This window comes from Balaenoptera physalus (genome assembly GCF_965194825.1).
Source record: "Balaenoptera physalus genome assembly, chromosome: 18".
Lineage (NCBI taxonomy): Eukaryota > Metazoa > Chordata > Mammalia > Artiodactyla > Balaenopteridae > Balaenoptera > Balaenoptera physalus.
In genome coordinates, this window is record NC_138899.1 from 67449059 (window position 1) to 67461467 (window position 12409).

At 40.0% G+C, this 12409-nt stretch overlaps 1 long non-coding RNA gene across 1 annotated transcript in view; it reads left to right on the top strand.

The window, feature by feature from the left end:
• LOC309647897 overlaps nucleotides 1-12409 on the top strand; it is a 32340-nt gene continuing 19931 nt past the window's right edge. Inside the window, exon 1 of the long non-coding RNA XR_014256376.1 lies at nucleotides 1-12409. This exon is cut by the window's right edge and continues 17412 nt beyond it. This is a non-coding gene — a long non-coding RNA (uncharacterized lncRNA).

The following is a 12409-nucleotide window of genomic DNA, read 5'->3' on the forward strand; positions in this document are numbered from 1 at the left end:
ATTTCTGTACTGATACAGAGACATCTTCAGTGTCTGCTAAGAGAGAAGAGCAAGATGCAGAAGAATTTATACAATATGTTAAAATTTCTGTGAACATTTTTAAAGAATATACGTGTATTTGCTTTATACCAGTGAAATATCTGTAGAAAGATAAGTAAGAAACAGACCATGGTAGTTGCCTCTGGATAAGATACAGGGATGGGAAGGAGACTTACTTTAAGTGCCCTTCGTATTGTTAAAGTTATGACTACATTACCTATTCAAAAATAATTTTAAAATAATACAAAGAGATTATTTAAAAATGTATAACCCAGCTATGAGAGGACAGATATGTCTATCCGTCAAAACATATGGAAAATAAGCTCTTCAATTCCATAGCCTATTAGAGTTCAAAGCCAGCCCCCAAATTTCTGCAAATCCCTGGGGGGAATGTTTTTAGAGGCTACCTCGTATATACCCATATGCTGCCTTTGTCCTTTATTTCTTTGCCCCTGACATAAAACTCAGGTTTTTCTTTGGTTTCTATAAAAGAAAATTGCTCACAGTAAGCATTTATGAGTTTTTTTAGGTTTTACTGAAGATTCGGTAGGTGAAGCTGGAGGAGGGATTTGCAATGCCACATTGCAAACAGCTGTCAGTGGAACAGCAGACTACCTTCCTTTAGCTGCCTTCCACTGTGAAGTTCCAATAAACACACCAACCTGGTCTCTTCAGTGGGCTGCCTCCTCTGGCCTCCTCTTTTCTTTAAAGAGCAAACTAAATTCTTTTTCTCTGCTGCATAGTGGTTCTGTGTTCCTGTTTCATTGTGAACTACTGAAGCATACTCCAGGGTTCTCTTCTTCACTTGGCTCAAAAGAGTATTTTTTCAAATTAAGGCAATTCTTACTTGAAAAGGAATTTTTCTATCCGTTCCAAAACTATGTAAAAATGCCACATATTTGCTAGAGTAACAGAATCGTTATTGACTTATGTGCTCCGGTTCTCAGACTTTCGGTGGTGGAGCTCTTCAGTGCCTTCTTCCCTTCTCCACCATTACCTTCCTGGGCAATCTCATATTCCCATGGCTTCAATTACATCCATTTCCCAAAGGCTCGCAAGGGTATATAGTCAGCCCCAAACATCTTATACCCAACTGCATATGCAACATCTCCATTTAGCAAACCCACACATATGTCAAACCCACTGTCCAAAACTGAATTTGTAATCTTCCTCCTAAACCAGCTCTGTCCCCAGTGTTCTTTGTGTATCACACGACCATGAGCCAAGTTGCTCATGTCGGAAACCTTAGTCATCCTAGATGCCTTCCTCTCCCTTTTCCACATCAATTCTACCCTTTAGGTAGTTCCACTCTTCTCCATTTCCACTGATGCTGTCTTAATCTAGTTATTGTGAACGGATCTGAGCCAATTTAGCCAATCGCACATTCAGGTTCTTGTTGTAAACATCAGTAGCTTAGGAGGTTTGGAGATTATGAGAGCTGTAAGTATCTCTTCCTCAGATTTACCACCAGATGGGATGTTACAATTAAAGCAAGACTCCGATGAGATTCTGCCCCATATACAAACATTTGTTTGCAAGTAAGCACAAAAACCGTCATACAATCTGTTCCACTTATTTGTACATAAGGCACTTTGAAAAGCACCCACCATGAAGCGTTCACTTGAGCAGATGTGACAATATTCTAGCAGCAGGATTCAAGTCATCTTCTTTTGGAGCAGAGCCCTCTGCTAAGTAGTGGGACAAAGAACCAAGTGTCTGGTTACGAAGACCTAGGTTACTGCTCCTAAGGGTGAGAGAGCCTGCTGGGCCCCTGAGACTCTCAGAACACCGTTCACGCCAAAGTAGAAGTGATTGTATAGTTGACCAAAGTCAATGCAAAAATTTTGAATGTCACACCTTTTACCAGTGAAATATTCTTTCTGGCATTCCTCTGCCAATGACCCAACTCTCTGGTGAAGGTTGAATAGTGATATTTGAAGATATTTGTTGCTGCTGCCTCTGGTGAATGGATGTCTAATGAGGGTAGATTGCATGTTAAGTAGTCACCTCTAGCGTAGATATTTAAAAGAGCTACATATATTTGCATGTCGTTACACATTATACTATTATATAACATACACACATGTGTACATACATATAGGTATATTTATATATCATGTTTAAAAAATACATTGCAGCCAATATTTATTAGACATTAGGAGATTAATACGTTGCAGACAAATATACCCCTTCTTATCTGCACACTCTGAAGGCATCTTCCCATCTCCTCACTTGCTCTCCTCTAAACCCATTTTCCAGCCTGGTGAAATAATCAATGTGTAAAACCACAGATCCAATCATTCCCCTGCCTCGGTGACTTCTTGCTTCTCTTGTTTTACCTAGTCTGTATGTCTCTAACCACCCTGTCTCTTGTCATTCTTCTCCTTTCATCTATTGTGCTGGACTGCATTGTCTTCCTTTTGGTTTCTGCAACGGGGCAAGACATCAAATGCCTTGTAGCATTTGCTCTCCTGTCCTGCCTGCCTAGAACATCATTCTGTACCTCTCTCAGCCTAGCTATACCCTATGCATAATTGAGGCCACACATAAAACCACTGCTGATTCCTCCTGCCTCAGATGAGGTGAGCTTCTCTGCAGACCCTCCTATTACCAAAGTTGCAATGAATTAATCGCCTAATGTGTATCATTTGACTGTTGTCGTTACAGGGACAATGTTTTTGTCCTTCTTACTTAGCACTGCCTTTGTCTCATTGTTAGCGTTCAATAAATATTGGCTGCACGACTGAATGAATTTAACAGCTATACTGAGGAACTTCAGCCACAGGCTTTCTGTTGGCACATGGGTTTGTTTGTAGTTGTGTCTAAGAATATCAGTTGCTGTAGACTTTTCAGTGATTCTTTGGAAAATGATGTGACACATTAATTACCCAAACTAGATATATGGGTAAGATATAAATCTGATGTCCTTTGAAATCTAAACCCTAAATCCTCCTTATCTGATGGCTCCTAAGGGTCTTTAAGAAGAAAACATTTAAGACAAGAATAAGCGCAAATAATTGCACACTACATCTGGAAGGAGTTTCTCCAGAACTTTTCCTCGGGGTCTTCTGCAGAAAGCACAGCAGGGGTCAAAGGTGGGGTGCAAAAGTTCTTAAAATGGGAGTCAAAGGAAGTTTCCCAGCAAACTAGTTTGGAGACTGTGCTGTGAATTAACTCCATATGGAGAAATTCTACCAAGCACAAAATCCATCGGTTTGCTCTGCTAAAGTAAACACAGATTAGAAATCTATTTGTTTATACTGCAAGGATTGGGTTTCTTTTATGGCACTCTGTGGTGTCTTGGAGGCAATGCAAGAGATAATTTATGCATTAAAAGATTACCAATAACTTCCTAGGCATTAAAATGATCACTCAACTTTTCCCCTACTGTACTGCTCATTAAAAGGACAGATGCTTGGGTCTAACTGTCAGAGATTATTATTCAGGAGGTATGGTCTAGGGACTATTCATTTGCATTTGAAAAATAAGTTAAGATACTAAAAGAGAAAGCCATAAGGAAGGATACAGCAAGCCTCCATATTAACCCTAGTCACACATATACATCTGGTTCACTACTTTTATCTGTTGTGGAGAGTGCCATCCTGGTACCATCCTCACCACTGTCAAGGTTATTGACTTTGGAGAGTATCAGGTATGTCCTACTGAGGAAATGAGGCACCTTGAGTTTGAAATGGAAGTGAATGTTATTACAAATGAAAGAATAGAAAACAGGTATTTTCTTATTCTTCTCCAAGGAGTCGTCTGCATTGTCTTTTCAGCAATATTTACTAACATAGGTGTGGCTTCCTCATTTCTTTTTAGTAGAAAAGAAAAATCTACATTTCCACAACATATAATGATGAGTAATAATTTAAATGGCATGCATGCTCCTCTAATACATTTAATACATGAATGGAACTACAGTATTCTGACTTCAAACAGGAACACACCTTGTTTCCAAAGAAAGATACACCTGTAAATCTATTTTCACATAAAAAGAACCCAAAGTGGCTCAGTTGATGATTCTCGAAAAGAGCTGCCACACAATTTAGTAAAGGGTTATGAATTAGAAACGTAGGGGATTGACTCTTTGGTAGGAATCTAGGCTGAGAAGAAGAACAGGAGTGAGCAGTAAGTAGTACCGGGTAAATAGGTGTCCAGTAGGGGTGGCTAGTAGTTCCTTTACGTATTGGAAACTTTCAGTCTCTCCATAATTGATTTCCGAGAGATAACAGTTATACCAGAAGGATTTGAGAATAAAATTCTGATTTCATTAGGACAGTTTTAGTCTCAAGGTAAAAATGATGATATAGAATTCTGTGTGTCTTCCACAGTGCCTTAGATCTTCCTTCCTGAGCATGTGTCAGCTGTTACCAATTGTATTTTTTCCTCCACGGGTCTAGATAGACACCAGACCAGGGCAGACTGGGCAGTTTTCTCCAGACCATTCATCTTTGGCCTGGCTGGAACCCCACTAGCCAACTCTCGGGGTCCTGGAAAAGAGGGCTCTGACCTTTCTTGTTTCATGGTTTTGCTTCTTTGGTTCTTTTTTGGATTAAATCATTCTATTTTTCGGTCGTAATCCCTAGCTACGCTTGGAGTTTAAAGCCATGGACTAATAACAGATCACTGTAAAACAGTCTTGGGTTGGAGACCTATTTTTGCCACTTACTAGCTGGACAAGAATGGTAATCTCTAAACCTCTGTTTCCTCATCTGTTAACTGGAGGTGATAATACTTACCTAATGAGAAACCCTCAACATAATGCTTAGCAAAAAGCGAGTGCTCAGTAAATGTGATTTTTATTTTCACTCAATATTTTCACATTTTGAAGTCTGATGCTCGGTTATGTATTTAGGAATCAATAAAAACATCTTTTACATAATGTTAAGAGTCTGCATCTGACTCTGAATTGGAAATTTTCTGTCCACAATGGCTCTAGAGTTCTCTGACAATTAGCTTCCTTGGATAATATATATAAAACCTCTAAACGTGAGCTGTCACAGGCCCTGAAGATCTATTTGGTCAGACCGGCACCTAATGAAGAAGGACTCTCCACAGCTCTTTCACGGACTGATATTTTTAATAAAAGTTCACAACACTCATCTGATTGGATGTGGTGTTTACTTTAAATTCCATCTCCCCGTGCAACAGTTCAGACCTATGTGTGTCCAATCAGGTGCTGGAGGAAGAGCTCTGCCAATGGGAGGAGCGTTGAAAAGATGTACCAGGAGGCGCTGTGCAGGAAATAGAAAAACCTGAGTGTTAGTTACACCACCTGAAACTTTCACAAACACCAATAAGAAACGTTCAGCCCAAACTGCAGGACCCCAGAGCTGGTAGCCAGGATGAGTACTTCCTTCTCTCCTGAGTTCAGAATCTTGGGAATTTCTCTCTGCGTCCTGGTCCTGCCCTCCTCTGCGGCTGGAGATTGTCAGCAGGCTTTCCCACGGATCAGGGCCTGCTTCTGGACGCGATTAGGCTCTCAAGGAGCGATTCCCATGAGCTTTGCTTGAGTGTCAGGTCGCTGATGCAGACATTTTCACTCACTAGATTTTTTTTTTTTCTGCCTCTGGCAAGAGGTTTTGAGCTATTCAATTAGTAAAGAAAGGTGTTGGGCAGTTTGGCAAGAAATGAGATGGAAGAAAGAATTGTTTTGACCTAGTTAAACAATTGACTACAATGTTGCATTTTAATGATCTCTGGTTATAGCTAGGTGCATATTTTTTTTTAATGGGGGCTGTCAAGTTTTCTAGGAAATCAGAAAATGTAAATTATGAATGCCTATTAAATAAAGTATTAAGAACTGTACTGTTTTTGAAACACGCTGCATACAGTTTTCTCCCTCCCTCCCTCCCTAGCTTACATTTTTAAGTGACGAGAGCTATGTCTATAAATGAGAGAATACACTACAAACAAAAGGTCCAACCCTCAAGGAGCAGTCGAATGGGGAGACAGACATGTTAATACGTGGAGCTACAATTAAAGAAGTTTGTACAGGATCCAGTTAGGAATATAGTAGGAAGCAGTTATTTTATCTTGCCATTGATGGAAAGCTATATAGAGGAGTTGTCACTTGAGTTTTGTTCTTGTTAAAGAAAAATCAGCTACCGAATTGAGCACTTGTCAGACCTTATTATTGTCATGTGTACACATATATACACACACGTGCGCACACACACGGGAGTCATTAAAGAAACAGACTCCTCAAGAATCTTAGGATAGACTTTCTAGGCAGAATGAGTTGTTTAGCAAAATCTCGGATTGAATGCTTAGCAACAATGCTTAACAGATTGGCCTCAGTTTTTGGGGTTTTTTTCCATTGAAGTATAGTTGATTTACAATGTTGTGTTCATTTCTGCTGTACAGCAAAGTGATTCAGTGATGCATATATATACATTCATTTTGGCCTTGGTTTTGCACTTAGAGCCTTAGGACCCACCTTTGGTTCAGTTTAGTACATATCATGTTTAATTTCTATAAGTTTTGTTGTTGTTTTCTGAGAATTTTTAGGTAAGCAAAGATTAGGTGTAGATTGGGATTATAGTAGCTTGCAAAGTTGTTAATAACATATATAGTGAATAGTACTTGCAAATTCTTTCTCAGTAATAGAAAAATCAGTAGATACTCAGCAGTTGGATGTGGTGAGAGAGGGCTTCCAGGAAATGAGAGCAGACGGGCAAGGGCATGGGGGCAAAGGCGAGCTGGGTACAGTGAGGAAATGGAGGTGACACTTCCTGTCAGGAGGGTAGGGTCAGAGTAGAATGAAGCTAGTGAGTGGGACAAGGACCTCATCTGCCACTTAATTGCTGGTGACAGCCACGTTTGTATTTCCAGTCCTGAATTCTCCCCTCACTGAGCCCTAGAGCCAAACATCCAACTGCCACCTACCTGTTTCCATGAAGATATCTGACAGCATGCAAGCTACATGTGTCCAAAACAGAACCCTGATTTTCTCTCTTCTACTTATTTTCTCCTCCAGTTTTATTCATCTCTGTCAAGGGCAACCATACCCACAGTTACTGAAGCTGAAAATTAAAAAGTCATCCTTCTTCCTTCGCTTTCACATCCGAGCCCACATCCAAAACAAATCCGAAATCTGCCTATTTTTCTCCATGGCCACCTTGATTATTACTGTAATCCATGCCTCTCAGCTCTCTCGTATTTTTGTAAGAATTATCTTTTTATACAAATACAAATCTGATCATGCTACTTCCCTAACTTGGACCTTTGGCCTTTTATCACCTCTGAATAAAACCAAATCCCTTGGGGTTTGGCAGATGGGGTTTGCTTCTTGCTTGCACTTCTAACTTCATTTTGTCTACATTCTCCAGCCACCCCCACTTTTTTTGCTTCATCTTCAGGGCCTTCATATTTGCTGTTCCCTCTGCTAGATTTTGGGCTTTTATATATTTGAATGACCAACACCTTCCTAGCTTTTGGATTTTCGTTCAAGTAGAGTGATCTAATTTACGTGGCCACCCCTTACCCACCCCTCACTACCCAAGTACTATCCTATCACTTTGTTTATTTCCTCCAGACTAATAAAACACTCTAGAATTATCTTGCTGATTATTTGTTTGTGTGTCTGCCTTCCTTGATTGTAATTTTCTTGAAAGTAATTGCTATGCCAACCTCCAGATCAGTGCTTGTCATTTAATAGACGTTCGATAAAAGTTGTTGAATTTCATGAATAAAACCCGGATCTTGTCCATTATGCCCAAGAACTTAGATTATTAACCTATAGGCCAGTTTTTATGGTCTAGCATATGGTCCAGACAATGTTCCCTGTGTACTAGAGGAAACTATGCATTCTGCTGTGGTTGGATGAAGTGTTCTATAGATGTCTGTTAGGTCTAGCTGGGTTAGAGTTGTACAAATTTTCTATATCCTTACTGATGTTCTGCCTAGTTCCACTAAGTGGGATATTGAAGCCCCCAACTATTATTGTTGAATAGTCTATCTTTCCCTTTAATTCTGTTTTTTTTCATTTAGATGATTTTTTCACATTCTTCATTCCATCCAGGGATTCCCCTGACTTCCTAAATGATGCTTTTAAAATTTGTCATACATGCATTAACAGAACATATGGTTCTCCTACTAACAAAATACATAAGAATCAGTGCAAATTTAGCATACAGTATAATGGGAATGAAGTCCTCCTACCTTGTGTTATGAAAAGAACATGTGTTTTTATTTACCTTGAAGGCTATTTGAAAGTATTATAAGAAATAATGTCTATGGAGCGTGTAATTCCCTACCTAGAACACGTTATTTATTCAAAACACATCATTATTTCTAGCTGCATTACCTGATAAAAAATGGTAGCCTCGGGCTTCCCTGGTGACGCAGTGGTTAACAATCAGCCTGTCAATGCAGGGGACACGGGTTTGAGCCCTGGTCCAGGAAGATCCCACATGCCGTGGAGCAGCTAAGCCCGTGCGCCACAACTACTGAGCCTGAGCTCTAGAGCCTGCGAGCCACAACTACTGAGCCCGCATGCCACATCTACTGAAGCCCGAGCACCAAGAGACTGTGCTCTGCAACAAGAGAAGCCACTGCAGTGAGAAGCCTGTGCACCGCAACAAACAGTAGCCCCTGCTCACCACAACTAGAGAAAGCCCGCACTGCAATGAAGACCCAGTGCAGCCAAAAATAAATAAAAATAAAATAAATAAATTTTAAAAAATGGTAGCCTCTGAGTACAAATTTTTTCTGTAACACAGGAAGCAGTTTGCACACTTTTTCTTCACAATAAGGGGGAAGGTTTCATTATCTTCAGTTAGAAAAAGCTTCTTATGAAAGGAAACTTAACATTCCTTGGCTCCGGCAGGACAAAAATCCTGGAAGCAAAGTGTGGTGGGATCAGATTTGAGCCAGTCTGAGCTCTGACACCTCACTAAAAGGGAAAGCCCTTCCTGGACTAATAGGAAATTAGCAGTTCATATTTTGAGGAGAATATTGAAGGAAAAACCAATCTCCTATAGCGATAGCATGGCTAAAGAGCACATTAAAAAAAAAAAAAGTCTCCTATTTGTGCTATAAAGTTCTATGGGTATTGGTTAATGCCTAGTGTCATATATCCACCAACATAATATACAGAATTATCGCACTGCCCTAAAAAAATTCCTTGTGTTTCACCCTTTCAATCCTCCCTCCCCACCCCATCCCCTAACAGCCACTGTATTTTCACTGTCTTCATAGTTTTACCTTTCCCAGAATGTCATATAAATGGAATCAGATACTATGTCGCCCTTCCAGACTGGCTTCTTTCACTTTGCAGTACATACTTGAGATTTATTCCTCTATGGCTTGTCGCACATTCCTTTTTATCACTGAATGTTATCCCTTTATATGGCTGTAGCAGTTTGTTTATTCATTCACCTATTAAAGGACATATTAATTGTTTCCAGTTTTTGGCAATCGTAAATCAATAAATAATTGCTTCCTGATTTTGTGTGAACATAAGATTACAAATCAGTTGATTAAGTACCTAGGAGCACGATTGCTGGATCATAGGGTAAGACTATGCTTACCTTTGTCAGGAAACTGCCAGGTTGTCTTCCACAGTGACTGGACCATGCAAGCAAACAATGGCTGCACCGTTGATTGTATTCCTTCAGTCAGTGAATGAGCATTTCTGTTGCTCTGTATCCTTGCCAGCAATTGGTGTTGTCAGATTTTTGTATTTTAACCATTCTAGTAGGTGTGTAGTGGTATCTCGTTGTTCCTTTATTGATTTTTAACTATACATTTTTCAGTTATTTTCTTAGTGATTGCTCTAGGGCATACGATATGCACCCTATTTTATCATAATCACCTTCAGATTTATACTAAATAAGCTACAGTAAGATATAGAGTAGAAGCTAAGGGGAGCAGGAGACGCCGTCTTTTTGCCTGCATCCACAAGGACTAGTTCTACCATCACAGAGAGTGTGGGCAGGGTGATGGGAGCAGGTCCTAACTCAAATGCTAAAAACTTTCTCTTTTTATCAAGATTAACATAATTTGAGTAAATACCTCTCCAACTGCTGTACATCCTTAGGGCAATTTCCACAGATTTTAAATGGTTGTTTTTTCTGTTTCTATTTTTATAACTTCCACCAAGTTAAATGGCGTTTTGTTAGAGAATTCACCTGGATCTCCATCTAGATATTCACATCATTCCAAGAGTCCCATTTCCTATTAGGCCTATTTTTAAATTTTGAGGCTCAGTTAATAGGCATCCAGGAAAGTGACTGTCAATTTTACAAAAATGTAAAATAAATGTCGTTGCTCTTGTTAATGAAAATAATTTTTTAAATGATAAATCCATATTAGTTAAATGGATAATATTTCCCAAGTTACTGTATCCAGCTTGATGGTAGATAACACTAGCCAGCAGTGAGGTTCAGCATTCTTTTCTTCTTTATTTTTTACTCAATTAGAACTGCTAAGTCAAAAAGAAAGCAAATGATCTGTGACTTTGTTAACTATTTTTCACGGCAAGGCAAGAATTCAGAATTCCAGGAGTGATCTCTCACTGAAGATGACCTCTGGCACTCTGTCAGGTGTAAACGTGACAGATTTATGAGTGTTTCAGCCTGGGATAAAGCAGCTTATGGTTTCCTAATCTACGCCTTGGAAAGTAATTTTTTTCCCTTTCCACTGCATCATATGAAGGTGGTTTTAAAATACCAGCTAATATGAAGTTCACTAATTCCTCTGTTGAGTGAAGTAGTTCACATACTTTCTAGAGGGAACTAAACTCTCAGCGATCATTTTATCCTATCTTGGCTTTCTTAGAAATTTCTGATATCATATCTTTAGCAGTGACGTCTTGAAATATCACCTCTGAAGTGAGACGTTTAGGCTCTTCAGGATTCTTGATATATTGTTGAGCTATGACACTTGACTAAGCTTCATGGAAGCATAGAAATGGTTTTTAATGGCCTTATAAGTGTTGTGATGATCTGGCTTTATCATAACTTTAACTTCAAAGGCTGACACGAGCAGCTTCTCCTTTGAGAGTAGGGGAATTTCAGAGTGGAAAAAATAGGCTTACGCTGATAATTTATTTGCAGAGTAGGCTGACAGTACACTTATTCCCTAGGCTTAATTTGATTGCATCACAATTGTCCTTCTCACCACAACCATGGAATTCAGAGGAGGAGTCATTTGTTGACTGACAGCTGCCATCTCTATGTGAAGTGCTCAGTGGATGCTGGCAGAGACCTTTCCTTGCTGAGACTTTAGCTCACGCTCTGTCGGTGTTCATGTCAACACGTTTTTTTCCAGTCTACACCATGGCTCATAAAAGAATCCTTAACTGAAAAAAATTTTTCCTTTTCCAAATCGTGGTTTCAGTGTTGAATATGTCCGAGCGTCTGCATGCCTATCTACTCCATACACATAGTGCACATATGCTAAGGGCCAGTTCATGCAATACAATACCGCAATTCAATTCTGACACGAATGACCCAGAGTTCGTGCACACGGCATAGGTCAAGGGCAGAGTCCCCAACAAGACTGTCCACTTCAGATACCAGCTGCAAGTTCGGGAGTCCCTAGGGCATCTAGACTTCTGGCCAATTGGCTATAAGTTCAGGAGTTCCCAAGACGCCCTCAGATTTCATAATTTGCTACAATGACTCACAGAACTCTGGAAAGCTCTATACTTGTGATTACAGTTTTATTATAAAGGTTACAAATCAGGACCAGCCAAAAGAACAGCATGTAGGGCAAGGGCTGGGACAGTCCTGAATACAGAGTTCCCATGTCTTCTCCCTGTGAAATCAGGATGCACCACCCTCTTGGCATACAAATGTATTCATACCAGAAGTTTGGCCAAGCTTCAACGTTCAGAGTTCTTATCGGGATTTCACCACATAGGCATGACTGATTGAATCATAAGCCACGTGATTGAACTCCGTCGCCAGCATCCCTCTCCTCCTAGGAGAGACATCTAATATCACGTGGTTCACAGTGCCAACCCCCTAGTTACACAATAGGTCTTTCATGCGTGGCCGGCCCCCAGCCTGAAACTATCTAGGGACCCATCATGGGACCCATCATGAAAAACAAAAACACTCTTATCACTGAGGAAATGTCAAGGGTTCAGAAGCTCCATCCTAGGAACCTGGCACAAAGACCAGACAAATCTTATATTATTCGACTTATACATCTTCAGCCAGTTGTGAAGTCTATGCCAGCAGCACATGAATTAGTCATGGTCCTTCCTCCTGGTATGCTGTTTATAATATGCAGTAGCCATGGCTCCATTTGATGAAAGCTCTGCCAATCTCTTATCAAGCTGTTTCTCTGAGTTTGAGGTTACTATCCTTTGTACCTGTGTCTACATGAAGAGTGTGACGCTGAGATAGCCCTCTAC